The sequence below is a fragment of the Protopterus annectens genome, chromosome 3.part0 (assembly GCF_019279795.1).
Source record: "Protopterus annectens isolate FY-2018-M chromosome 3.part0, PAN1.0, whole genome shotgun sequence".
Classification (NCBI taxonomy): Eukaryota; Metazoa; Chordata; order Ceratodontiformes; family Protopteridae; genus Protopterus; species Protopterus annectens.
Genome location: NC_056731.1, coordinates 1,980,754,812 through 1,980,782,231, shown reverse-complemented (window position 1 = coordinate 1,980,782,231; position 27,420 = coordinate 1,980,754,812).

Sequence of the window (27,420 nt, the reverse complement as noted above, 5' to 3'; positions counted from 1 at the left end):
GATTATGGCACACAGTTTGCAGTCATCTGCGAACACGGTCAGCCATATTCCTCCTGTGTTAGCCTCTCCATCTGAAAAATATATGCTGAACAAGAGAGGTCCCAGGACTGAGCCCTGTGGGAGGCCACATGTAACTGGTGTATAGTCAGACATGGCACCTGCAATACTGACCATGTGGGTGCTTTCCATGATCCAGTTAGCAATCCATCTAGTGACATATGTGTAGATATTGAAGCAGGTGAGCTTATGTATAATGCCCGAGTGGGGTATTGTGTTGAACTGTTGTGCGAGTTCCAGGTAGGTTGTGTGGACAACCTTCTCTATGTCTATGGACCTGGTAACTGTTTAAAGACATCGAACAGGTTCAATAGGCAAGATCTGCCCGCAACAAAGCTGAATTGTGTAGGATTCAGTGTCTGTAGGTTCCCAGTGTCTGTGTGTATGGGTTCCATGACGATACGCTCCATAGCTTTGCAGACCAGGATAGTTAGGCTTATAGTAAGATATTGTCTAGGGTCCCTTGTGGCACCACCTCTGTGGAGTGGGAACACTGTTGCTGTACGCCATTCCTTGGGTACATATCCTGTAGTAACTCTGATACTGAACAGTGACAATGTGAGTGTTAAGTTCGTCATGAATCTCGTGTAAGCCACAGGCCGGGACACTGTCTGGTCCCATTGATGCTGTGTTGTCTGCTATGGAGAGGGCAGCACTCACCTGTTCATCTGTGATGTCAGGGAGGCTACACCCTGTTGGGATGGACATTTGCACTTTAGGGGGGGTGGGGGGGAAACATTTCCACTGAACCTGTTTGCCAGGATGTTTGCAATGTCAGTGGGTTCAGTGTATGTTTTGTCATTATGCAGTAACTCACAGCATATCTGTGAGTTCCTACCCAGGTCCCTGATATAACTAAAGAAGGCCTTGTGATTGTCCTTAGTGTCTGTTGCAAGTGTCCGTTAGAAGTGGCCCTTAGGATGAATCAGCAAGTGATTGTAGCCTTTCCCTAGTACTGATCAGAGATGCCTTCCTTTTTGGGATTGTGCTCTATCATGTAGTAGCCTCCTCCTGTCATTGTATAGCTTATTAATGGCCGTGGTTCACCAGACAGGTCTCCTGCCTTTGGAGGAGTGAGTCTTGTAGTTATTTGGGATAGCATGATCCATGCATTCCAGTAGTTGTCCATAGAATGCGTTTGTAAACGATTAAGTGGTTTGAGCCGTAATTGCCACTGTCCCAGGTTCTTTGACGGATACCACCTCAGTTTATAGAAGTGTGACGTTTGCTTATGAGAAGTAGTTTACTGAGATCACCTAGGATGGGGGTGTGGACGGGATATGTATGTCCAGTGAGATAAATGTATGGTCTGACCTTAACAATGAGGGGTATACCGCTGGTGTGGAACATAGAGTCCCCATGTTGGTGATGATCATGTCCCACATGTTTTATCCTCTTGTGATTGTGGTGACCAGCATTTGAGTCTATAAATCCTAGCAACTGTTGTGCGAGGGTGTTGGTGCTTGAGTAGTATTCCCAGTCAATGTTTGTGTATTTTAAGTCACCCAATATAATGGTGTTTGGAGAGACCTTCATATTCCCCAGTGATCCCAGGAATACCGAATGTTGTTCCTGAGTTTGGGAGTGTGGTCTGTAGCAGTCTACAAACTGAAATGCAGTTTGGGCCACTGTTAGCTGCACATGTACATTCTCTGATGCTTTGTGCAGTGCTACTAACCTGGAGGTGTGTGTATGTTTGATGTATATGGATACTCCCCCTATTTTTGTTGGCCGGTCTGAGTCTTGTGTCCGAAAAGCATGGTATGAAGTAAAACCTGGTAGTGCTGGTGTGCTTTTGGGAGCCTGAACCAGGTGTCTGTTACTGCACATATATCGACAGTCTCCATACTGAGGAGAGTCCTGAGTGCATGCATTCTGAGGGTTAGACATCTGTTGTTGAGCAGCATTACCCTCCGTCTCTTTTACCCTGTAACTTCTATGGAGGTGGTTTTGTCTTCTGAGCCTCACTTAAAACAGCCACTATGGGGGTGGCAAGAGCCTTAGCCAGTATTTGAAAGCATAGGGGTGACAGGTGCATAGTGTCCATAGCAAAGCTATGTGGCATGTCGAGCATGTAATCCCAGGCTGACAGACAATGGATCCCCTTTGAATGACACCAATATGTTAGCCAACTGTTAAAAGTGGTCAGTTTGTCTGTATACTGTGACATCATTCTTGGTGAGGGTAAGATGCTACACAAGGTCATGGTCATACTGGCCTGGGCTACATGATCAGAGAACTCCTCTAAGTCTCTTGTCATGTAGTCCAGGGAGGAACGTCTGAGGGTTTACACACCAGCATGGACAATGGTGGAGCCATATTTGTACTTGCTTTGGAGTGACCTGAGTGCATGTGTTATGTGTCAGATCCTGGCACCCGACAGACAGCACAAAGTGACCTTTTCCTTTTTCAGCCTGGTGAGTGGGATGTCAGTGTGTCTGACAATAAGAGTCACCTATTACAAGTGTATTAGGTGTGTTGTTTAGACCTAAGGGCAGTGACTGTGTGGCACTCTGACTTTGTGAACTATGTGATATGTGTGTATAGTTGTGGGTTAGCAGTTGTTTGGGTGTCTGCTTTGGATGTCTCTGCTGCTTAGGCAGAGTATATTTAAAGCCTCCGAGTATGTTTTTGTATGGTAATGTATTTGGTTTGCTGTCATTATAGGTCCATGTGAAACTGGATTTGTGGTGTGTGTGGTTACCTTCACCACCTGAAAGACTGTGCCAGTCACGGGTTGAGAAAGCTCAGCCTCCTGTTTGTCTATACAGTTGCATCTCTCACATATATCTGAGTTTGTTGGCTAGGAGGACAGGGCTGTCTGTGTACATAAGGCAGTTGTAACATTGTGTCAAAATTCTGATATGCACCAGCTGGACTGGAGAGTACACACGAAACTGACCTTTGGACATCCCAGGATATTATGATGACAAGATTATCTGCGAAGGAGTACAGACAGAACCATGACACCTCCTTCAGCTATGTCAGAAATAGCAATGTACACTCATATATGTCCTGAGTCAGGGTCAACTGTACCTGACTGACAATGCCGACATCCTGTCAGACAGGCCCATACATACATACCCACCCCCCACTGACAAAAGGCCCTATCATCATACCAGGAGATATCACTTGTAGAATGGTTAAACTGCTCCTCCCAAAGCCGAATGAATGGCATCACTTGGATAACATTGTTTCCCCATATGTGTCATAAGTGAACAACAGAACAAACAGACCCTGCACCTGAACAGTCTGTTGAGCCTCACCCTCTCTACAGGATCTTACACTGTTGAATGTGTTACAGCAACATATGGCACACCCCACAAGTGTTGGTGCACAACAGACCATGGGAACTATAGTCCTATAAGCCTATGAAGTCTGAACTGCTAGGCCATGGAGTCCATCATGATTGCAGTCAGAAACAGAGCTATTGTAATCTGACAAACACACAACCCAACCAACTGTGGTATGTTAATGAGCAGATCATGTTCCCTAAACATGATAGATTGTTTTAAAGGCAGCCACCCAGGACATACATCACTGAAAGGAGCTACACACTTCCCACATAGACTTTGAATAGCCCTTTATCAACATCACAGACACATGTTTTATCCACAAAACCAACAATCTGTGCATAAATATGTATTGTCATAAGAAGGAATGGCAATTTGTCCACAGATATATCACACAAGCTAAGAATTGTGGAGTCCTGTTCAAGCTGTTCACACCTGTTGACCCACATGGTTCATTCCTGGGATTTCATAAAACAAAGTGCACACACATTACCATGTCCAGTCTGATGATGTCAGCATCCTACAAATATAGCAGGAGAATACCAACCACCCAATAAAGCATATAGTGTGTCGTGTTGATGCGTATCTCTGTAGTGTCATAACATAGTTAGGTAGGGGTTTGAATCCTGCAATTGCTGAATGTGTGGGGGTATGTGTGTATGTGATTCCCTTTGACAGGAGTGGCCTTTTTGTAGACTGTGCCAACACATTAAAAGAGGTGAACTCTTCATTGCCAAGTCTGATGATGCCAGTATCCCACGAATACAGCAGTGGAAAAGAAAGCACCCAGTAAAGCATATAGCGCATTGTGTTAATGCGTGTCTCCTTAGTGTCATAACATCATTAAGTAGGGGTTTGAATCCTCAAAATGCTGAGTGTGTGTGATTCCCTTTGAGAAAAGTGGCCTTTTTGGAGACTGTGAAAACACAACAAAAGAGGTGAATTCCTCTTTGCCAAGTGTGATGATGTCAGTATCCCACAAATACAGCAGTGGAAATGAAAACTTCCAGTAAAGCATATAGCGTGTTGTGTTAATGCGTATCTTCCCCAGTGTTATGACATAGTTAAGTAGGGATTTGAATCCTGCAAATGCTGAGTATGTGTGTGTGTCATTCCCTTTGAGAGGAGTGGCCTTTTTGGAGACTGTGAAAACACAGCAAAAGTGGTGATTTCCTCTTTGCCAACTCTGATGATGTCAGTATCCCACAAATACAGCAGTGGAAATGAAAACTCCCAGTAAAGCATATAGCATGTCATGTTACTGCGCATCTCCCTAGTGTGATAACATAGCTAGGTAGGGTTTTGAATCCTGAATGTGTGTGTGTGTATGATTCCCGTTGAGAGGCGTGTTCTTTTTGGAGACTGTGAAAACACAGCAAAAGAGGTGATTTCCTCTTTGCCAACTCAGATGATGTCAGTATCAAACAAATACAGCAGTGGAAATGAAAATTCCCAGTAATGCATATAGCATGTCGTGTTAATGCGTGTCTCCCTAGTGTCATAACATAGTTAGATAGGGGTTTGAATCCTGCAAATGCTGAGTATGTGTGTGATTCTCTTTAAGATGAGTGGCCTTTTTGTAGACTGTGAAAACACAGAAAAAGAGGTGATTTCCTCTTTGCCAACTCTGATGATGTCAGTATCCCACAAATACAGCAGTGGAAAGAAAATCTCCAAGAAAAGCATATAGCATGTCATGTTAATGTGCTCTTCCTAAGTGTCATGACCTAATTAGGTAGGGGGTTTGAATCCTGCAAATGCTGAGTGTGTGTGTAACTTCCTTTGAGAGGAGTGGCCTTTTTGTAGACTGTGAAAACACATTAAAAGAGGTGAATTCCCCTTTGGCTGGTTTGATGATGTCAGTATCCCACAAATACAGCAATGGAAACGAAAGCTCCCAGTAAAGCATATAGCATGTCATGGTAATGCATATCTCTCTAGTAGCATAACATAGTTAGGTAGGGGTTTGTATCCTGCAATTGCTCAGTGTGTGTGTGACATTGTTGATCAATGTGCTGTGGGTTTTGCTTTTACTACTGTATGACATATCAGTAAAACAACAGTATGTGCATTGCACACTTCAGGTATCTGTGTGGCAAATACACATATGTACATATGACCTAAATTGGTAACTGTGTGGCCAAGACATATATGTACATGTGACCTCAGTCACTTCATAGGTGTGAAGCCTGCTTTCAACACGACTACATCTGTTACCATTGACAGTTGCTGCTGCTTCTCGGACCGTAAGTCACATATGTATGTATGTGACAAGTCCAGCCACTGTAGTAATCTATGCCTTAGGTCATCTGTGTCACACACACACACATGACAATTGCTATAGAATAGTGTGAGTGAGGGTGTATGCCTGGGGCATATTTCAGACATGTTCAAACACAACACAGTCTGTCAATAATGGCCATTCATTATAGGTATACAACAACTCCGTGGATATGCATACAGACCCCTTATTGCTTATGTGATACACTGAGGGACATCAGCATACCTTTGGGAATGTGGATATCAAAGGACAGATGACATCATATGTGGCTGTATGTACACATCAGTACCCCTGCTACATGTTGTGTGCTACTACCAATGTGGCACTGTCAGGATACTATGTGTAGTAAATGTGGATGACTATGCTGTTGTTGGCTCATAGCTTCAAAACATGGGTTTGTCAACAGGTATCTGTCTGTATGATACCCTTGTGGAGGATAAGTGTCTAATCCAGGGGATGCATTTTAGGCCACTGTATGCATCACCAGATGTGGACAGACATATCTCTAGTGTGTCTGTTTGTACCTGGGACGGACACATGCCAAACAGGAGTGGTCACGGGAATGTGTGGTGGTCAATACCACTGGTAACTGGTATAGTACAATACCGGAATGATTCTAATGCTACTGTGTATCCTACAGCTGTGTGTCAGTTGTCAAGACATCATCTAACGATTGGTTAAAATCAGGCTGTTGAGGTTATGTACACTACCAGAATGCTAACCAATGACCGATATTAACAGTATCACCTACAGCATAGTGTCATACCATGTCATACACACATGTGTACCCAAGTTGTGACATATGTGTAGTGAAATGCATACTGGACACCAATAGGAAATATGAAGTATTAACACTGTGTAATACAGGGCATGTCACCCTTCCCATGTGCCCACCATGCACGTACATGCAAACAGTGCACCTCCACCATGTTCACAAATGTACACCTTGAAATCTGTACTGCACACATCACACACGTAATGTCCACTCACCGACACATGCTGCCAGTACCACACACATCAGCCAACTGGCACATGTGCAGACAATCCATGTTTGGAATTAACACTGGTGTAAACAATACTACATTGATAATCGTTGCATTGATGCATCATGCCTGCTCAGATATACCTACAAGGATATCATTGCACTTTACTGTTGACAACATGCTAACATTGCTACACTGCTAATAGGTCACCCTGTGCATCAGCACCATGTTATCCTGTTCCTGCATCAATGTCACAGATGACAGGAGGTGGCACAGATTCATCATATGCACAGGGTGTGTTATTGTTATTCCAGAGCCCGACAATGACCCATCCAATCGACATGTATCTGTGTGTGTGTGTGTGTGTGTGTGTGTGTGTGTGTGTGTGTGTGTGTGTGTGTGTGTGTGTGTGTGTGTGGGACAACAGTACAGTATGGGTCAGTGTTGATGTAATGTGTGTGTGTATGTGTTAGCCCTACGTGTTGGTAGTATGTGTGTGTGTCTGCATGCACACAGTACCCCCTTGTGGCTGCCAAATATGAGAGGTTGTGCGACAGCCACAGACTGTACCTATCAGGCTGTACAGATCACTGTCTCCGGCCACGGACACAGTACCTGTGCCTGGCAGGGGTGACACGGACAGTATCGGGTACTAAGCCAGACTGAGTACTATCATCAGAGGCAGAGGGATGTTGACTGGACCCATGTCCCTGCTGGGACTGGCCAGAGCCACATGCACATGGTCGTCTCGGACGGTCTACTAACAGCCCTGCCACAACATTGCTGGGGCTGGTACTGCCACTACGGGAGCGGCTGGCGCTTGTGTGCCATTCGCGATGACTGCCAGCTGATGATGTTGCTGGCATATGTCCACGTCGACGTCCCAGCCATCCTGCACTGTCCTGGCACATGGACATTACATTGCAGAGGACATCTAGTGTCTCCCCCCAATGTCTATCAATAACATTGGTGTAATTGCGGATGGCACCGGCAAGGTCATGGATACTGTCATTGATTGCGGTGTTATGAGCCCTCTGGGCCCTTAGTCCCTGCCTGGTGTACAGTTCATACGTGTCTGTGCTTGCATCACAGCCCGGAACATACCTGAGGTTGTGAGACCTGTGCGGGCACATCTGCCAGGGGCATTACGACCAGTGGTGCTCCCACGAGAACCCCTGGACATATGCCTATGTGGTACTGTTCTGGGTGTCTGGGCATGGCTGCTGTCTGGGGTTGCATGTGCCACAGATACCACACTGTCCTGGTCAATGCCGACCATATGCTGTTCCTCACCTAAGGCCATTGGTGTTGAGGGATGTATTGGCAGTATGTATGTGTGCATAGATGGGGTGGAAAGCTGTGTACTGTTGATTGGCGGACCAACGACAGACCCTGTCAAACATGCCTGTGCCACAACACATGTATCATCATGTTCACTATTTGTGGCAGTGACCTCAGGTTCCCTGCTGCACCCATCCAACAATACCTCAGCACCTGTGACAGGGAAACAGGAAGCACACTTTAACATCTGTACAGGATGTTCGCACACATACACACATGCACACATGAACACATGCACACATGAACACATACACACATGAACACATGAACACATGCACACATGAACACATGCACACATGCACACATGAACACATGAACACATGCACACATAAACACATGAACACATGCACACATGCACACATGCACACATGCACACATGAACACATGAACACATTCACACATGAACACATGCAGACATGCACACATGCACACAAATACACTACTCAGTCAAGTTGACACACACACACACACACACACACACACACACACACACACACACACACATGCCAACAGCAATATGGAACATATTCATTAGTGGTTGATGGTGGAGTACAGTATCACAAGCCAAAGAGTCCTATCACATGTGTCAGCATGCAGGATGTGTGTTGCCCAACAGCATGCAGTGCGAGTGTAGAGAGTCCTTGTTGATAACAGTATACATGTCGTTGATGCATGTGTGTTGTTCAATGATTGGCCTCACTCTGGAACACAATGTGTACATGGACACAACATTGCACTGCAAGTCTGAAATGCTTTCCAATGTCCTGTGCACCATCACTCATAGGTATACATACCATGCTCGGATGCACACAACTATCAGGTGTATAACAATGAATGCTATGTGTAGTACTGTAGGTACTGTAACTGAATGTAGTGTAGTACCATGAGCCATCATCAGGCAGCATCATGTGGTCACCCAAGGCCACTGATGTATGTCACACTGGCAACTATCTTGTTGTACCTGACCTGCACCACTTAGGCTACATTTAACATTTCACAGACAGTTGTTACATGGGCATGTCAGGTGTTCGATAGGGAGCATTGCCTAACATGACTGTGTTGTGTGCTGATGCATGACACACTGCCCCATGATAGGCCTCTACCGCCAGGTATAGTATGTGTGCTGTCTTGATGACATATGGGATACTGGAGTATGACCTTACAGCAGGTGTCTACATATGCCATGTGTATCATATTAACACATACTGCATATGACAAAGTGGTGTATGTTGTGTGCATGTGTATTGACTCTGCCTATACAATGTTCACTACAGTGTACCCCACTTGCTTGGGATGCTCTGTGTATTGCATGTGTTTGAGTCAGCTACTCATGTCACTGGGATGTGCATAGTCCCACAGAGAACATGCAGAGCATGCACTATGTGTAGGTGTTTAACATGTGTATATGACCTACAACTCTCCTATGACATGCACATGTTATATGCTATATTAACTGTAGCCCACTCACCAACATGGGTCTGCTGTCTTGCTATCACACCAGAGAGACCTGCAAAGATATGAGACAGTTTGCAGTGTCAACAACGATGGCATTGCTGCTGTGAGTTTGCAATTTTACAGTAGTACATGAGGTGACAGTCACAGACATACAGATAATGTTCCGAGTTATCAGTATTGCATGACACCAGGCTCCACATATTCTGCATAAACAGTACACATCTGATAAGTGCATGTTATAACACTTGAGATAACAGTTGTCTACAGATATGCCATGTTACCTGCACGCTCTGTCTCGCCGTGCTGGGTGACTCCAGCCTCCATTTTGACACAGGTGTGTTGTACTGGTTGGCCAGGAACCACCACGCTGAGGAGCAACTCTTCCACTCTGGTGAGGGGGGGATGTGTTGCAGCACCACCACCTGTGGCAAGCTGTTGTCTGTGGACATCAGAGGCATGCTGCCAGACATGTCTGATTAAATCAGTGCAGTTATGGCGTACCTGCTCATAAGTCCGGTTATGCATGCCTATATCATTCACCCGATGGACAACATCCTGCCCCAGTACAGTGCGACCATGCTGGTCCTGGCAGGTTCTGGAGAACAAACTGTTACATACCTGTATGTCCCTTTCAGGTCCGTCTGTGTATGCTTTGACAGTTTTTTTTTTTTTTTTTTTTAATTAAGTAAAGATACTTACTTATGTTTACTTTTTGCTTTTTTTTTCTTAATTAATAACTTTAGTTTTGATTAGGTATATATATTTGTTACCTAATTTTAAAGTATTTTCTTACATGCTACTCTCTGCAGGAGCTGTTCACTTGCTTAAACGTGCAATGTAATGATTGCATGTGCGGATAGCAAGTACAATCTGCTTTTATAGGTATTTACGCATGTGCATGTGATGCCCTCTCCACCAATTGTTGACCAGCATTTGGTAAATGCATACAGGCTGCTGAGTGGTAATTGCAGTACTCACTGTCATAGCAACCCAATGCTATAAATTGCTAAGGTATGTAGGCATAGCCCTTTCAGATTTCCAGAGTGGGACCCATGCTTGTTTGCTGTGGACACTGTTGTCTAAATCAGAAGGTTCGTATATGTCTTATAAATGAAGCTAGAGGTGTAGACAGTGATATGCATGTTGTACTCAGACATGACTGTTGCCACTTCCAGTACTGAGCTATCAGTGAAGAGTTTTGCTCACCACTACAAATGCTTACACAACATTTATGTGACTATGTAGTTTATTTTCTACTCATATAATTAACTGCCATACAAATGTAGTTATTGAGACATATTCTTTTAGCACATTAACTGTTTGTGAACTGTTATACTGGGAATATTAAAGTACTCACTTCTGCAGGGTTTGTGTTTTTTATTGTTGACATTAGCACAGGGTTCGCAGGACAACTGGACAATTCCAGTACTGAGTATGCCTATCTACACACTTGGTAGACCCTAAACACACAAGTATCTTTTAATTGTGGGGGGGGGGGTGCTTACATACAGAGAGCATTATGTATTAATGTGTGAATATTATCTTACTGGACTTACAGGATTGGTGTGTACCTGTCAGTTTATCAGGGCAGGTGGTCTGTCTGCATAGTTCCCAACTGTGAACCTATCCAGATGGTAGCCAGGGGTTACACTGTCATTCTTTGTATGTGCAACTCACAGGTGTTTTCAGCACTGGTACAATGGCATTGTTACAGTCAGTTGCTACCAGTACATGGCTACATCCATTGGTATTTCTGTGTTGTACTCCTACATAAGGGTATGCTTGTGGAGGTCCTACCAAAGCTATTTGCAGAGTGTGTAACAGCAGTATAGCCTATATGCCTGTGTGTTTGTGCCTCTGCCAGGCCTATGGAACACTCAGATACATCTTTGCATGGAGTCAGGGATAGGTAGTTGAAAGTGAGGTACACCTTACACCTAATAGGGACAGTAGGTGTAGACTTAAGTGAAGCACTGCATATGGATTAGTACTCCTTTCATGAAGTACAAGCGGTGTCTACTGTTATTATTGTCAGTATTCATTGTGTAATAGCCCACCTTTATGACTGACGTCAGTACTTTTCTCAGGGATTCAGAGGGACACAGATAAAATATGTTTCACAATCAGGGACATCCCTGGAAAGTTGTCACAGTTATGAGGTATGGCCTCTGCCCTACTCAAATATGCCAGTGTTTGTCCTGCTATGATACTGTGTGGAGGTTGTAAAGTGCCTCTGTAACATTATTTTCTGCTTGAATGGCTGCTTCTCACATCACACTCATGTAATGCAATTCCACAACAATTGCTGGTAAAGATCCACAGAACAAGCTTTGTGTTATGGCCTTCCTATTTTTCCTTTACATTCACTCATTGTACCGCATGATATATTTTTTGCAGCACCAAGTTGCTGTATATTTGTTGTGGCTTAGTGGTACTTCATGCAGTCTAATGTGTCCAAGGTCTGGAGTTCGAGACTGGCCGAAGTATTTTATTTTGCTGCTGAGCAGAACAAGGCCCCTGACACAGAGTGACTAAGGCACTTTTAAGCAGTTGTAAGCGGGTTTGCATGATGCTTAGCAATGCTTAGCTAAGTGCACACATGCACACACTCACTTAATCCCACTTACTACTGCTTAAAAGTGCTTATTCCCGCTAACCCTCTCGCTAATTTCTTTGAAAGAAAAAAAAATGGGGAGATAGAAAAGTGGTGAAAATGGGGGCACAAAGAGGGAAAGACAGTAGGAAAACAATCTTGGAATGTGCAGGATGGGTGTAGGGAAGGTCCATAGCTGCCCATTTCTTTACCAGCAACAGCTGTGCATACGTTGCAGATTTGGAGTGACATTTGAAACCTTCCACCCCTGAAAGAGGGGTGAGAACAACAAAGTATGTTGTACTGCCAATTATAATTATCAGTTTACATGTCCAGCGGACATGTGTGCAAAATTGGCAGCTATGTATGGGGCGTAATCTTTTTGTGGGTACAGATTGCCCTTTTTTTTTTTTCAGGTGAGAGTGGAAAGTGAGGTAGAGGAAGTAGATATATTTGGGGAGGTAGGTTGGTTAGGTAAACAGACAAGACAAACAAGATGCATACAGGGGTGGAGTATGACACATGGGGTGGGTGAACACAATTGACGGGGGCGGATGTTTGGAAATCGCAAGCCCATGAGCCCACAGATGGTAACAGTGGGACTGAGACCTCAGCCCTGGGGCAGTCACCACTGAACCTTCAGGGCCGCTGTGCTGTGGGCTGCGTAGGAGGGGCAGGCTCACCCACGAGTCGTGCCACTCTTGCCTCAAGCTGGCATAGGGGATCAGCGACTAAACACTGGATCTCTCTACGTACCACAACCCGGACCCTTCGGAGGGTGACAGGAGGCCCTTCTCTGCTCACGCTTGCAGGGGGGGTGACCCCCATCCCCTGCAGCTCTTCCACCCGAAGGTGGCACAGGACCAACAGAGGAGGGTAGCCTGTGTTGGGCACCAGACCTGCTGGTGCCAGGTGCAATCACCAGCTGAGGAGGGACAGGTGGGTCCGCTGAGACCGGCCTTCCCATACGTTCTGTGATTAGGTATGTTTAATTACAACATAGACAACAGCATTCCAAATTAGTTGTAACAGCATGCAGTAATATTCCCATTAACCCAACACACCAGGGTTACAACAGTTGAACAGCAAGCATAACACATGCATATATTGAACGACAGTGGACATTACAACAGCATGCAGGGATGACTGGTGGCAACAGGCCACCAAGATTGTGGTGTTTTAACAGGGGACATGCATCAAAGTAAATGCAGATTTTATAGAACAATAGGGCATATGTCCCAACAAAAGTTTTGAGATTAGACATACCCATTGAGGTGTGGAATTGCATTGTTTATGCACATGGAGTAGGGTGTAAAAAGAAACCTCCATTAACATCTTATTAGTACTTTAACTCTACACTACATTCCTATTGACTGCAGGTGTATATCCTCTACATGTATTACTACACTAGGCAACATGCATTAGATTGCGTAATGGGTTTGGCTAGTTCATTATATACCTGACCTATATCTGACATAGTAACAGTCCAAGATGCAGATGTTACTGCTACATACTTGTATTTTATTTATATATTTATGTATCTGCACATCTGGATGTGTTCTCGTGACATTTTCACTTGATTTTCTACAGAACTCTACATTTCATGTAGCACACTCACATTTCTGGGGAACACCTTGACAAGCTACTCGTGTGCCAGATTTACTTATGCATGTCAGCCATTTAACAACTGTTGAGGACTGTTACATGCTTCACAGCTACTGGCACTTCCTTCATCCAATTTATATGAGACTGTACAACTGTGGGTTGTCAGCATTTAATACAACAGTAATATTTATTTAATGCAAGGGTACAACAACATTTCTAAGTAACTGATACAGACACACTCCAAGTATTATACCTTTCTTATTTACATTAAAGCTATTTTCTACAGGCTCTCTCCTTTATTTGATATTACAGTGCATACAGTAGACCTATTCAGGACATATTATACCTTTATTGATAGGTTGCAACACTGTTTTTCAGGCTCCCTCACTTATTTTCTATGACAGTGCATGCAGAGATAGTATTCCAGACATATTTTACCTTTATTAATGGGTTACTACACTCGATTCCTGGCTATCTGACTTATGATATCTAACAGTACATGCAAAGGATTTATTCAGGGAATAAATGTTATATGCTTCACAGCTACTGCCACTTCCTTCATCCACTTCTTATGGGACTGTACAACTGTGGGTTTACAGCACCTAATATAACAGTACTATTTAGTTATTGCAAGGGTACAACAACATTTCAAAGTAAGTGACACAGACACACTCCAAGTATTATACCTTTATTAATTACATTGAACACTCTTTTCTGCAGGCTCTCTCCATTATTTGATATTACAGTGCATACAGAAGACATATTCAAGACATATTATACCTTTATTGATAGGTTACAACACTCTTTTTCAGGCCTGATCACTTATAAGTTATGACAGTACATGCAGAGATAGTATTCCAGACTTATTTTACCTTTATTGCTGGGTTACTACACTCTATTTCTGGCTGACTGACTTATGTTATCTAACAGTACATGCAGAGGATTTATTCAGACCATTTTATTGCTGTATTATTGGGCTACAACACTTTTGTCATGCTCCCTCACATATATCATATAACAATACATGCAGAATAATTACTAACCTGCCTGGTGGTGCAGCCTTAGCAGCCTATCTGCATAGGCTTGCTGATTCATAGCATGAACACCTGCAGCTGTGAAGTAAATGAAGGGATATTGAGACATACCTATCCATTATTTAGACTATATTAGCATGTCTTACATACTGCATTCCATGATTACCTACTTAGTAGTGGGGCATCATGCATATGACGGGCCTCCTGGATCCATTGGTTCAGAAGGTCCTGCTTCCATCTCTTCAGGTCTGCATGGTAGTGATGGACCTTCTCACCAGTCTGAGGGATGCCTGTGGCACTGGTGAGTTCATGAGCCAACCGGTTCCAAGCCTCTGCCTTATACTCCATCCATTGGAACTGGCCCTGCAGGAGTCGAGCCTCATGACGATGGACTAGGAACCAAACCATGTATTTTGACTCCTCAATGCCCCAGCGTTGTGCTCTAAAGTGAGTACCCTCTCCAACACCAGACATTCTAACTGCAGATGGGAGCTACAATCAGTTATGGTGAGTATTCCCGCCTATGGAGCTTAAATATGCCGTATTTCCCACACTTTTTTGTGATTGGCAGTTTTTGAAAATTCTTGGCTGACTGCAGACCTGCTTAGCAATGGTTAATCTAACATTTATAAGTATATCTTTCTGGCTTTTTGAATATTTACTGCTTAGCGACTGCATCTTAGCCTGTTTATACAGCTCTGCATTCTATTTAAACTGTTTTTGTGTTGATTAACTGTTTTGCACTCTTAAAAAGTTATTTGTTGCTTAATTTTACTTGTAGGCTGACACACTCAAGTGTGCTAGCCACTTAAAAGCATTTATAGCATTTACTGTCTGTTTTTTTTCCTTGTCTCTGTAAAAAAAAAAAAAAAAAAAAATCTCTTGTTTTCCCACCTTACTGAACTAGAGTAGTCCAGTTTCAGAGTTGCTGATCCCTGGGCTTTGTTTTTAGTTCCTGTTACTGATCCATTGCCTTATTAGGAAGGAGGGAAGTTTCTTTGCTTACCAGTGGGAGTGGGAAGCACTGAGCAGCCTTTTGTCTGAATTGGTGAAGTTTCAGCCAGAAACTAGTAGTCTATTGGTCGTTTTGGGCCAATTCCTAGCTCCTTTCAGCCCCTGCTATAAAACACGCTAAACACGTGTTTTCCAGCTTGTACCAACCCTGCACAGATCCTCGTGGTGGCCTGCAGAGTGATCCAAGCAGCAGAGAGCTAAAGAGTGACTTTCTACCAGATATAAGTATTTTTGTGGCTTTCCCACTGTTATTAAGCTAGCGACTGCATTTCGCCTGTTTTACTGCTACTTTAAGTGATTTCTGCATTTTACACTGTTTATTGCACTTTAAGTTACTAATTGTTGCAAATTGTTTCTGTAGGCTACACACTAAAGTGCTAGCCGCTTTACAGCATTTATAGCATTTACTGTCTGTTTTTTTCCTTATCTCTGTAATAAAACAAAAAATCTCTTGTTTTCCCACTTTACTGAACTAGAGTAGTCCAGTTTCAGAGTTGCTGATCCCTGGGATTTGTTTTTAGTTCCTGTTACTGATCCATTGCCTTATTAGGAAGGAGGAAAGTTTCTTTGCTTACGAGTGGGAGTGGGAAGCACTGAGCGCCTCTTTGTCCGATTTGGTGAAGTTTCAGCCAGAAACTAGTAGTCCATTGGTCGTTTTGGGCCAATTCCTAGCTCCCTTCAGCCCCCTGCTATAAAACACGCTAAACTGTACTGCTGATCTAACCAGCATATCCTATAACTGAAAAGTTCATCTCTACTTGATTCCCAAGTAGACTATTCTCTATCTGTAAAGCCTAGCACTTACTCCTACAGTACTTGCACCTTGATAAAGCACTCTTATTATAGATAGTACCCCACCAGCCCAAAACCCACTTCCCGAGTCCTTTGAAAGTTCTTTATCTACTACTTCTAGTATGTCGAGGGATCAGTTGCTAGTGTCCTCTCCAGCTCAACTGGTGAACCTGGGAATATTGAGGCAATGTTACAATTGCCTCATGTACACTGAACAATCCTCTCCTTCTCCCACAAAACACAAATACATGCGAGAGATGCAACTATACGGCCAAACTGGAGGCTGAGCTCTCTCAACATAGGACTGGCAAGACCAGACAGGAGGAGAAGGCAACCACACACAATACATACCCAGTCACACATGGTACCATCACAACTTCAAATCATACACATACTCACACAAAGACATACTCGGAGGCTCTGGTCAAAAATTTACCAAAACAGCAGAGGCCACCAAAGCAGACACCCAAACAACTACCACCTCACGACCCAACACATGCAACACATAGACCACACAGTCAGAGTGTCAAACAGTCACAGCCCTTAAGGCCAAACAAAATGCCAGACACACTTGTCATTGGTGATTCCATAGTCAGACACACTGACGTCTCGCTCACCAGACTGAGTAAAGAGAAGGTCACAGTAAGCTGCCTGTCGGGCGCTAGAATCCGCCACAATACGCAAGCACTCAGGTCTCTCAACAGCAGGTACAAGTACGACTCAGTCATTGTCCACGCTGGTGTCAACGACCTGAGACGTACCTCCTTGGACTACATGAAAAGGGACGTCGAGGAGCTCTCTGATTATGTAGCCCAGGCAGGTATGACCCTGACCTTGAGCAGTATCCTACCTTCACCTAGAATGATGCCACAATACAGTGATAAGATGATCAGCTTTAATAATTGGCTTAAATTCTGGTGTCATTCAAAGGGGATCCAATGTCTGTCTGCCTGGGATGACATGCTGGACAAGCCACGCTGCTTCAAGGGACGGCTTGCACCTGTCACCCTGGGCTTCGGATATTGGCAAAGGCTCTTGCCACCCCCATAGTGCCTTTTTAGGCAAGGCTCAAATTCTAAACCTACCACCCTAGAACACCAAAAGGAAAAAAACTAAGGGTAATGCTGCTCAATGCCAGAAGTCTCAATCTCAAGATGCACGCACTCGAGGCCCTTCTCAATATGGAGAACATCAATGTCTGTGCTGTGACAGAAACCTGGTTCAAGGCTCCTGAGAGCACCCCAGCACTAACAGGTTTCACCTCATATCATACGTTCCGGCCCCAAAATCCGGACAACACCAAGAAAGGAGGGTGTCCATATTCATAAAGGACACCCACACCTCAAGGTTGGTGGCAACGCACGATGCATCGGAGACCATCCAGGTGCAATTAACCATAGGCAAGACTGCTCTGCAATTTGTAGCATGTTACAGGCCACCCTCTCAAACTCAGGAATCTCACATGGCCTTCCTGAAAACATTGGAGGGGATAAATGTATCTCCAAACACCATCATACTAGGTGACTTCAACTACCCTAATATAGACTGGGAACACTACTCAAGCCCGAACACTCTAACCCAAAGATTCCTGGAGTTCATAAACTCAAATGCCATGGAACAACTAGTCACCATCCCCACAAGAGGTGAAAACATACTTGATCTCATCATCACGAACATGGGATCAAAATGTTCAACACCGGAAGTATACCCCTCACTGGTGAGATCAGATCATAAACTAATCTCGCTGGAGGTCCTCATCCGCCCCACCTGAAACAAAAAGACCACAGTGAAAAACTTCTCAAAAGCCGATTTCACACTTCTAAAACTAGTGTGGTCTCCTTTAAGGCCCCTGAGCCAGTGGTAAATATTACTCAAACCGCTGAATCACTTACAAATGCCTTCTACCAGCACCTACAGGACTGCATGGATCAGGCAATCCCAAACAAAACTAAGACTCTCTGTACCAAAGGCAAGCGTCCAGTCTGGTGGACCCCAGCCATAAACAAGCTCTACAACAAAAGGAGGAAGCTACTACAAGATAGAGCAAAATCCTTGAAAGGTAAGACACCTTTGATAATTATAAGTAAAAACTAAGAGCTCTCATAAAATCATCCAAGGCAAATTTTGAGAGAAAAATCGCCAAGGACTCTAAAGACAATCATAAGGCCTTCTTTAGCTATGTTAGAAACCTAGGAGGAAACTCCCAGATATGCTCAGAATTAGTTCAAAATGATGTGAAAATTACTGAACCTACACACATTGCTAACATACTGGCTGACAGGTTCAGTGCAAACTTCTCCCAAAAGGAGAGATATCTATTCCAGAGGCTTGTAGCCCCAGAAACAGCTCCAACGCCCAGGGGGGAACTGCCCTCACTAAGGCAAAAACACAGCATCCATGGGACGGATGGTGTCCCCGGCTGTGTGCTTCATGATCTCAACGAGGAATTAAACCCACAGTTAGGACAGCTGTTTAATCTTAGCCTCACCTCAGGATCATTACCCAAGGAGTGGCGACGGCGACTGTGGTCCCACTTCATAAGGCGGTGCCTCCACAGACCCTGGAAATTACCGCCCCATTAGCTTGACAAGCCTTATCTGCAAAGCCATGGAGAGGATCATAATGGAACTCATAAATAAAGACATAGGGAACTTGCAGACTTTGGATCCAACCCAGTTTGGCTTTGTCAAAGGCAGATCCTGCCTCTTAAACTTGGTTGACTTTTTCGAGACAGTCACCAAGGCCATTGATGAGGAAAGGCAGTCCATACAGCCTACCTCGACCTGGCAAAGGCCTTCGACACAATACCCCACTCAGGTATCATCGAAAAACTCATCAGCTTGAATGTAAACCCATACATCACAAGATGGGTTGCAAACTGGCTAAGCGACAGAACCCACAGGGTCAGAGTTGCTGGAGCCATGTCAGACTCAAAGCCTGTCACAAGTGGTGTCCCACAGGGCTCAGTCCTGGGTCCACTCTTGTTCGGCATCTACTTTTCTGAAGTACAAGCAAACACAGGAGGGTTATGGCTGACAAAGTTTTCAGATGACTGCAAACTGGCCATAGTCGAAAACACATCTGACACAGATATCCTCCAGAAGGGCCTCACAGAAGCGGATAACTGGTGCCAGAGCCATGGCCTGAAGTTAAATGCCAAAAAATGCATAGTCATACCCTTCGGGAAAAACAAGGTTACCCTAGCTACCATATAGGTGACAATCCACTGAGCACAGAAAAGTCATCAGGGATCTGGGGACCCAAGTTGACAGTAGTCTTTCGTTTGACACTCATGTTGCTAAAGTAGTTAGGAAAACCTTCTATATCGCCCACCTGATCATGAAGGGATTCACATCTAGATCAAGGGAGGTCATCGTCCCCTGTACTCATCACTCATTAGACCTATGATTGAGTACAATGCCCGTTCGAATGTATCTGACCAGACACCTGATGCAGCTTGAAAGGCCCCAAAAGTTCCTCACCAAAAGGATAAAGGGTCTCAAAAATATGTCTTATGCTGCCCGACTGAAAGAACTCCAGCTTTATTCAGTCTCATACCGCTTGCTCAGAGGTGACCTGTGCCTGACATATAAGGCCATGTCAAACCCAGATTTGATGAATATGCTTCACCTCAAAAATCTAGATCCCTCAGAACCACAAGGACGGGAGACTTAAACCTTGACACGGTTATAAATAGAACGTGCTGGAGGGACAGATTCATCACCCAGAGACTCCCTATGCTGTGGAACAAAATCCCGGTACATGTGAGGCAGAGCACCTCGCTGGCCTTGTTCAAGAGGAATCTTGACCAATGGATGGGAGATCGCAGATATACCCCAGGGATTACTTCAGTGTCACTGCTTGACAGAGGCACAGAAAAATGATAGGCATAGTTTTTATTCAAACTAAAGGGGTGGCGAAAGCCACATAACTATGGGCTAGGCTTATAAATGCCCTTGGGCAGATAGCCTAGTATGAACCTATGAACCTATATATATATATATATATATTTTTTATTTAACATTTGCTGACCGGGAATGTCCAACTAGGTTCCACAGAGCATGTTTTCAGCAGAGGCCCGGGGAGAAATGCTCCAGATGCATGTCTTTGGAATGAAACCGGAGTACCCGGAGGAAACCCACGCGAACACAGGGAGAACATGCAAACTCCACACAGAAGGCACCCCTGCCGAGAATCGAACCAGAGAACCTCTTGCTGTGAGGCGACAACATTAACCGCTGCACCACTGTTAACAGTGGATGTTGATCCTAAGCTGTCGTGGCTTAGTGGTTCAGTACTTTGATTATAGTGCACAGTGTCCTGGGTTCAAACCTTATCATTGCTTTTTATTTTACTACTATCCAGACAGGTTAGGGGGTGTGGTTGTGTTTAAGCAACTTTGGTCTACGTTGCTCCACGTTGCCCGACGGTGCGCTGGTTGGTGCGGCACTCACCTCCACGCAAACTGATTGCACTGGGTAAAGCACTATTTAGCTGTGGGCAACTACATTGCGCTGGGTAAAGCGTGATTTAGTTATGGGCAACTACATTGCGCTGGGTAAAGCGCTGCTTAACTGCGGAAAATTATATGTCAGGTTCCTTTATAAATTTACATTTTGTTCATTGATACATAGGCCATTTCAATGCTTTTTAGTAATAGTTTTATCATATATGTCAGGAATTATTTCATATACTCATTTTTAACATAAAATAGGAAGGGGAGTGGGGGGACTCAAACCGTGAATGCCTCCTCTTTGTGCAAACGCTGTGCCACTACGCTATTACTATTTGGTGTAAGTTGCCTACACATTCCTTATTATGTTCTTCCATGTCGAGATTGTTAACTGCAGCTAAGCAATGGACACACTCACGCACACACACGCAAATACGGGCAGCTATATTGGGAATTAGAAAAAAATATTAATGTTTTACTTTTTATAACTGTGCTGGGGGTTTACAATGTCAGGGAGTGTGGTGTTGGGTACATGAACATTTGAGTGGACTCGCTCTTGTGTGTTGACATTTTGCATTTCACACACTTGCAGGGGCGTGGACCTTTAGACTGCTCGGCAGTAGGACACGCCCCCTGCTTGCCTGCACGGTCCGTGTTAGGCTTGGAATAGAGTCAGCGTGCCCTCATGAATATTCATGGCATGCTGATGTCATACTGTTCAACTGCAGCCTCCGAGTAAGACTTATTTAGTCTTACACGGAGGTTTCTTGAATCCGGTGGCAAGTGTGCACTTAATATACACTTAGTGTAGGCTTTATTGAATCCAAGCCTATGTGTCTAAATTTTGTCTGACAAAACACTCATTTTGATCTACCTTTAAATTATTTTTTTCATATCATTGTGTCTCCATTATTGTGATTATAATATGTTTGTGTGCTGACTATAAATATGCATATTGTCAATGTTTTTGTTTTCTCACTATTGTATGCACAACCAATCACTGTTTTCTTTTCTCATTATTGTATACACAAATAATTTATCATGCGACCTGTGTATGTATGTATGTATGTATGTATGTATGTAGCTATATATCTTGTGAAACTTTTCTTCCTGGGCAATAACTATCTGAATAAATAAATACTCTTTAGAAGTTAGATAACAGGCATGGGAATAGCATTCTTACTAAACATTTTAATTTTGAAAGGAACCCATATCTTAATTATGACGTTTTGCAAATACCTGCTGATAATAATAAACCAAGGTGCCAGACAGAGTATATTAGCCAAGTGGTAACAAAGACTGGCAGAACCCTTTGGTACATTGTATCTAATTGCTTTGATACTCTGTATCTAATTAATATCTTTCATACTTTCAATATTAAACAACCTATCACATTCTTCCCATGCTTCCAGTTCTGGTGCTAAAAACCTCTCCCTTACTTTTTTACACAATAAAAATAATGCGATATGTTGCCCAGTTTTACTACTATACATGAAGACGACTGCACTACTGTACCTCTTCTTTTATTCATAGTTCACAGGTTTGTACTAAGCTAACTGCCCTTGCAAGCCATTTTAAGCTTAGCCAATTATCGCTTTTGAGGCTCAAATTCTGCACCTTTTGCTTGCAAGGCAAGCACCTTAACCATTAGGCCACCTTCCTGAGGTCTGCATTTGTTTAACCTTCTATCAGTTAACTATAACAGTCTGAATTTGTTTACCTTCTATCAGTTAACTATAACATACTGACACCACAACCCCCTGAAAACAACACAAACACTCTAATTGAAACCCAAAGAAATTATATCCTCTGATGATCTGTAGACCGTTGCACCTTTCACCCATAAGGGCTCAGGGAAACAATCATTCAGAATATCCTCTCACATGTAACTAAAGTATGAACTGTAGCTATCTTACTCTATTTTGCATTGGCTTGTATATATGGAAAGGGAACACTTTACTCAAGCAGAGCTCATTTGCGAGCAATATTCAAAGTAACCTAAGCTTCAGGTAAAACTTCTGGAAAGACATAAACACTATTTAAACTGAGAGTTGCATTAAATAATTGACAACATTGAAGAGCTAAGGCAGAAGCATAAAATAGGTCCTTCAGTAGGCATAACTCTAATGGTTCTTTAGGGCTTTTGAATGGTTACCCTAAATAGTAGTGTCATACAGATTTAATGTATTTATCATGATTATTAGAGAGGACAGCTGTTTTGTACCCTGTAGATGTAATGAAACCCAGAGTATTTTTTTTTCTTGGTGATAATATGCATAGATAGTCTAAATTATTAGAACAAGATGAAGCATTGTTTCACTCATTCATTTTTAATAGTACATGTTAGTTTGCCAAAAGCACAAAGGATACATTTTGTCACTGTAGTGTGAAAAGCAATTTGCTACCGGTGCAATCAAGAAATTCTCTAATCAACAGCACTGTGTCAAAGATTGTTTTCAGCAAGTCTTTATAATGCTGCCTCATTTCTTTCCTAAATCATAATTACGTGCATAACAAGACATGAAAATTCAACTGGCAGATGATGGTTTTGCATATTATTTTCAGTCCATATCACTTAACAGTGTGACCTAATATATGTTGTGCAAAACAGTGTTATTGCTTGTGTGTCTACAGCAAAAGTTTATCATAATATAGCAAGGCATGCATTGCTATGTCTTCAGAAGCAAACAACACTTTTAGCAGGGTATAGTTATGAGTACTTCAATGTTAATATAATATTAGAGCGTGTTGTGAAGGCCGCCTGCCTAGCCAGATAGAATTTTGCAGATAATTCTGTCATTTTCTAAATATGAATGTAAACTACAAGCTTGTTGTCTTAAATGTAAAGAAATACTGTTACATGTGGAACTGGAAATAAATGTGACAACAGTGCACTCTAATAACCAAAGTAAAGCATGTGGTGACCCTTTGATGTAGACAGTGGTGCCGAGGGGTCTAGATGAAGAAATTCTTTCTATTGTTTTAACCAAGAGTTAAATTGCTAGATTTAAATATGCAAATGTATTTTTATTGCTCTGCTCCTGACCAGCTGCAAGATAACAAAAGGGAGATGTTAAAAATGTAAATAGGTTCATAGGTTCATAGGTTCATACTAGGCTATCTGCCCTAGGGCATTTATAAGCCTAGCCAGAATGTGTTTGGCTTTCGCCACCCATTTTAAATGAATTTTGCTATGCCCTTTTTTGAGGTTAGTATACTCTGCCTCTGTCTAATAGTGACACAGAAGTGATACCTGGGGTAAACCTACAATCTCCCATCCACTCATCAAGATTCCTCTTGAAGCGAGTCAATGAGGGACTCTGCCTAACCTGATGTAATGTGTATCAGAACTACAGTTTCAATTTAAACAGAGAGAATAAGAAGGCATTAAGCATTTTTGTCTAGATCATCCAACTTACAACACTGCCTGTTGTCTTATGTAATTTATCTTAGACTTGTGTTTTCTTTTAGAGATAGCTAGAAACTAGAACACTTAGACTGTTTTTCTGTGATGTCAGAACTGTACTACTGATTTATTTTAAATATTTCTGTGTGATCTCTGAACTCTTTTGACTAGCACTGTGTAGTAGAAAGCATTAGCTTGTGGTTTTAATTATTTAGTATTAAATATTTTAAAACCTTTTAAGTGTGGCTGGTTTGTGTAGAGATAATTTAAACTCTTAAGAGTACGTGCATGCCTTTGGTAAAACTGTACAAGGCTACTCTAATAGCTTTAGCCCTGGGCTATACTACCAATTGGATAATAATATTGCACAGTAATAATTGGACACCCTTTTAAGTGAGACACCACTGTCAGAGGATGCCAGACTTCCTGTGGAAGGGGAGCTGGGAAGGATTACAAGGAGAGAGTTGAGACAGGCTCAGCTCTCAGACCCTACATTGTAAGGCGTGAGGCAGGTAGCTATGGAAGCACCTGATTCTCAAGGAAAGAAGGAATCTGTATACTGGGACAAAGAGTTATTATACAGAGAGTGGACTTCTGAGGGAGGGCTAGAAGGTGAGAGAATACAGCAGTTGGTAGTGCCTAGAGCCTACTGTCTGGCGCTTCTAGCCATAGCCCATGAAATTCGTTTTGCAGGTCATATGGGCATAAAACGTACAAAGAGGTGTATTATACAGAACTTCTATTGGCCTGGAATTTCTGGAGATGTAACAGGGTACTGCAGGACCTGTGAGCAGTGCCAAAAGGTAAGCAAGGAGGAGACAAGGTGAGAGGACCTTTGATGCCTTTGCCTGTGATTGCCGAGCCATTTCAGAGCATAGCTATGGATATTGTGGGTCCTCTGAGTTCCCCAAGTTCCACAGGGAAAAAGTATATCCTAGTGGTAGTGGATTATACTGCATGATACCCTGAGGCAGTGGCTTTGTCCTCCATTGAGGCAGAGAAGGTGGCAAATGCTTTGTTAGAGATTTTCAGCAAGGTAGGTTTCCCAAAGGAAATACTGACTGACAAAGGTGCCAATTTCATGTTAGAACTGCTGGCTTGTCTGTGGAAGTCCTGTGGGGTGAAGCACATGAAGACCACCTCCTACCATCCACAGATTAATGGTATCATTGAGAGGTTAATCTCCACATTCAAGTCCATGCTATGGGTATTTGCAGATCAGTTTAAGAGGGAGTGTGACAAATATTTTCCCATCTGTTGTTTGTTTACAGAGAGGTTCCCCAGAAATCCACAGGTTTTTCACCCTTTGAGTTTCTGTATGGGCATAGGGTGAGGGGACCTCTAGATTTAATTCGAGATGAGTGGGAAGGTGAGTGCGAGTCTCACAAGGAGTCTGTTGTGGCATACATTCTAAACCTCAGGAGAAGGCTCAGGGAACTCATGGGCTTGGCCCAGGAGAGTCTGGCAGAAGCCCAACAACAGAAAAAGTTGTGGTATGACAGGAATGCTCAAGCTAGAGTATGTTGTGGGGCAGCAGGTAATGGTTCTTATTCCTGTCAGCCAAAACAAGCTGCAAGCAGCTTGGGAGGGGCCCTACAAGGTGGTAAGAAAGGTAAGTGATGTTAAATACATGGTGGAACTGCTAGGCAGACAGCAAGGGCACAAACTGTACCATGTTAACATGATGAAACCTTACCATGATAGGGAGGCCCTTGTGCTGAGCATTTGCAGTGGATTGCAGGAGGAGTCTGAGGGAGATCTGGGGACTGATCTCCTCAGTGAGGTTTGGGCTGACACCTCAGGTGAAGGGGTAGCAATGTCCCAGCTGCTTTCTCCTACCCAGGTTCGACAAATCCAAGCAGTGTTGAAGGAATTTGGAGACATGTTCACTGGGAAACCAGAGTGCACCCACCTGGTGCAGCCCCAGGTGGATACAGGACCCCAAAGGCCTATTAGACAGGCCCTTATAGGGTGCCTGAGAGAGTCAGACAGACCCTGAGGGAGGAGGTACAGGAGATGTTGGAACTAGGGGTGATTCAAGAGTCCAACAGTCCCTGGACCTCTCCAGTGGTGCTGGTGCCAATGAAGGATGGCAGCACCAGGCTCTGCGTGGACTACAGGAAATTAAATAGTCACAAAGAATCAGATGCTTACCCCATGCCTAGGACAGATGAGGCCCTAGAACAGCTGGGTGAGGCTAAGTATCTTATAACCATTGATCTCACCAAGGGTTACTGGCAGGTGCGCTTGACTCCCGGTGCTGGAGAGAAGTCAGCCATTGTGACACTTTTTGGCTTGTATGAGTTCACAAAGATGCCCTTTGGGATGAATAATGCCTCAGTGACTTTCCAGAGGCTGGTAGATAATATCCTAGCAGGAGTAGGAGGGTTTGCCATTCTTTACCTAGATGATATTGACATCTACAGCAATTCCTGGGCAAAGCTCTTTCAGCATGTCAGGCAGGTGCTGGGCAGACTACAGAGGGCAGGGTTAACCATTAAGCTGAGCAAATGTCAGATGGGTATGGTGGAGGTCTCCTACCTAGGACATAGAGTGTGGAGTGGAAAGATAAGTCCAGAACCTGACATAATGGAAGCCATTCAGGCTTGGCTTGCACCTGTTACTAAAACGCAGGTGAGGGCATTTTAGGGACAGCAGGGTACTACAGAAAGTTCATCCCCAGTTATAGTACCATAGCTGCTTCCCTCACAGACCTGACAAGAAAGAACAGGCCAGATAAGGTAGTGTGGACCCCAGCATGTGAACAGGCATTTCAGAAGCTTAAAGAAGCTTTGGGAGGACCCCCTGTGTTAGCAAGTCCAGATTACAGCAAAGAATCTGTTGTGCAGGTGGGTGCTTCGAACCATGGGGTGGGGGCTGTACTTAGCCAGATTTCTTCAGAGGGGGAAGAGTACCCAGTGGTTTATTTCAGTCATAGGCTCCAACCCAGGGAGGAATGCTATGCAGCTGCAGAAAATGAATGTCTAGCCATAGTGTGGGCATTGCAGAAACTTCAGCCTTATCTGCATGGAAGGAAATTCACTGTTATGATGGATCACAACCCCCTAACATGGTTACACATAGCCAACCATCAAAATGCCAAGTTGCTAAGA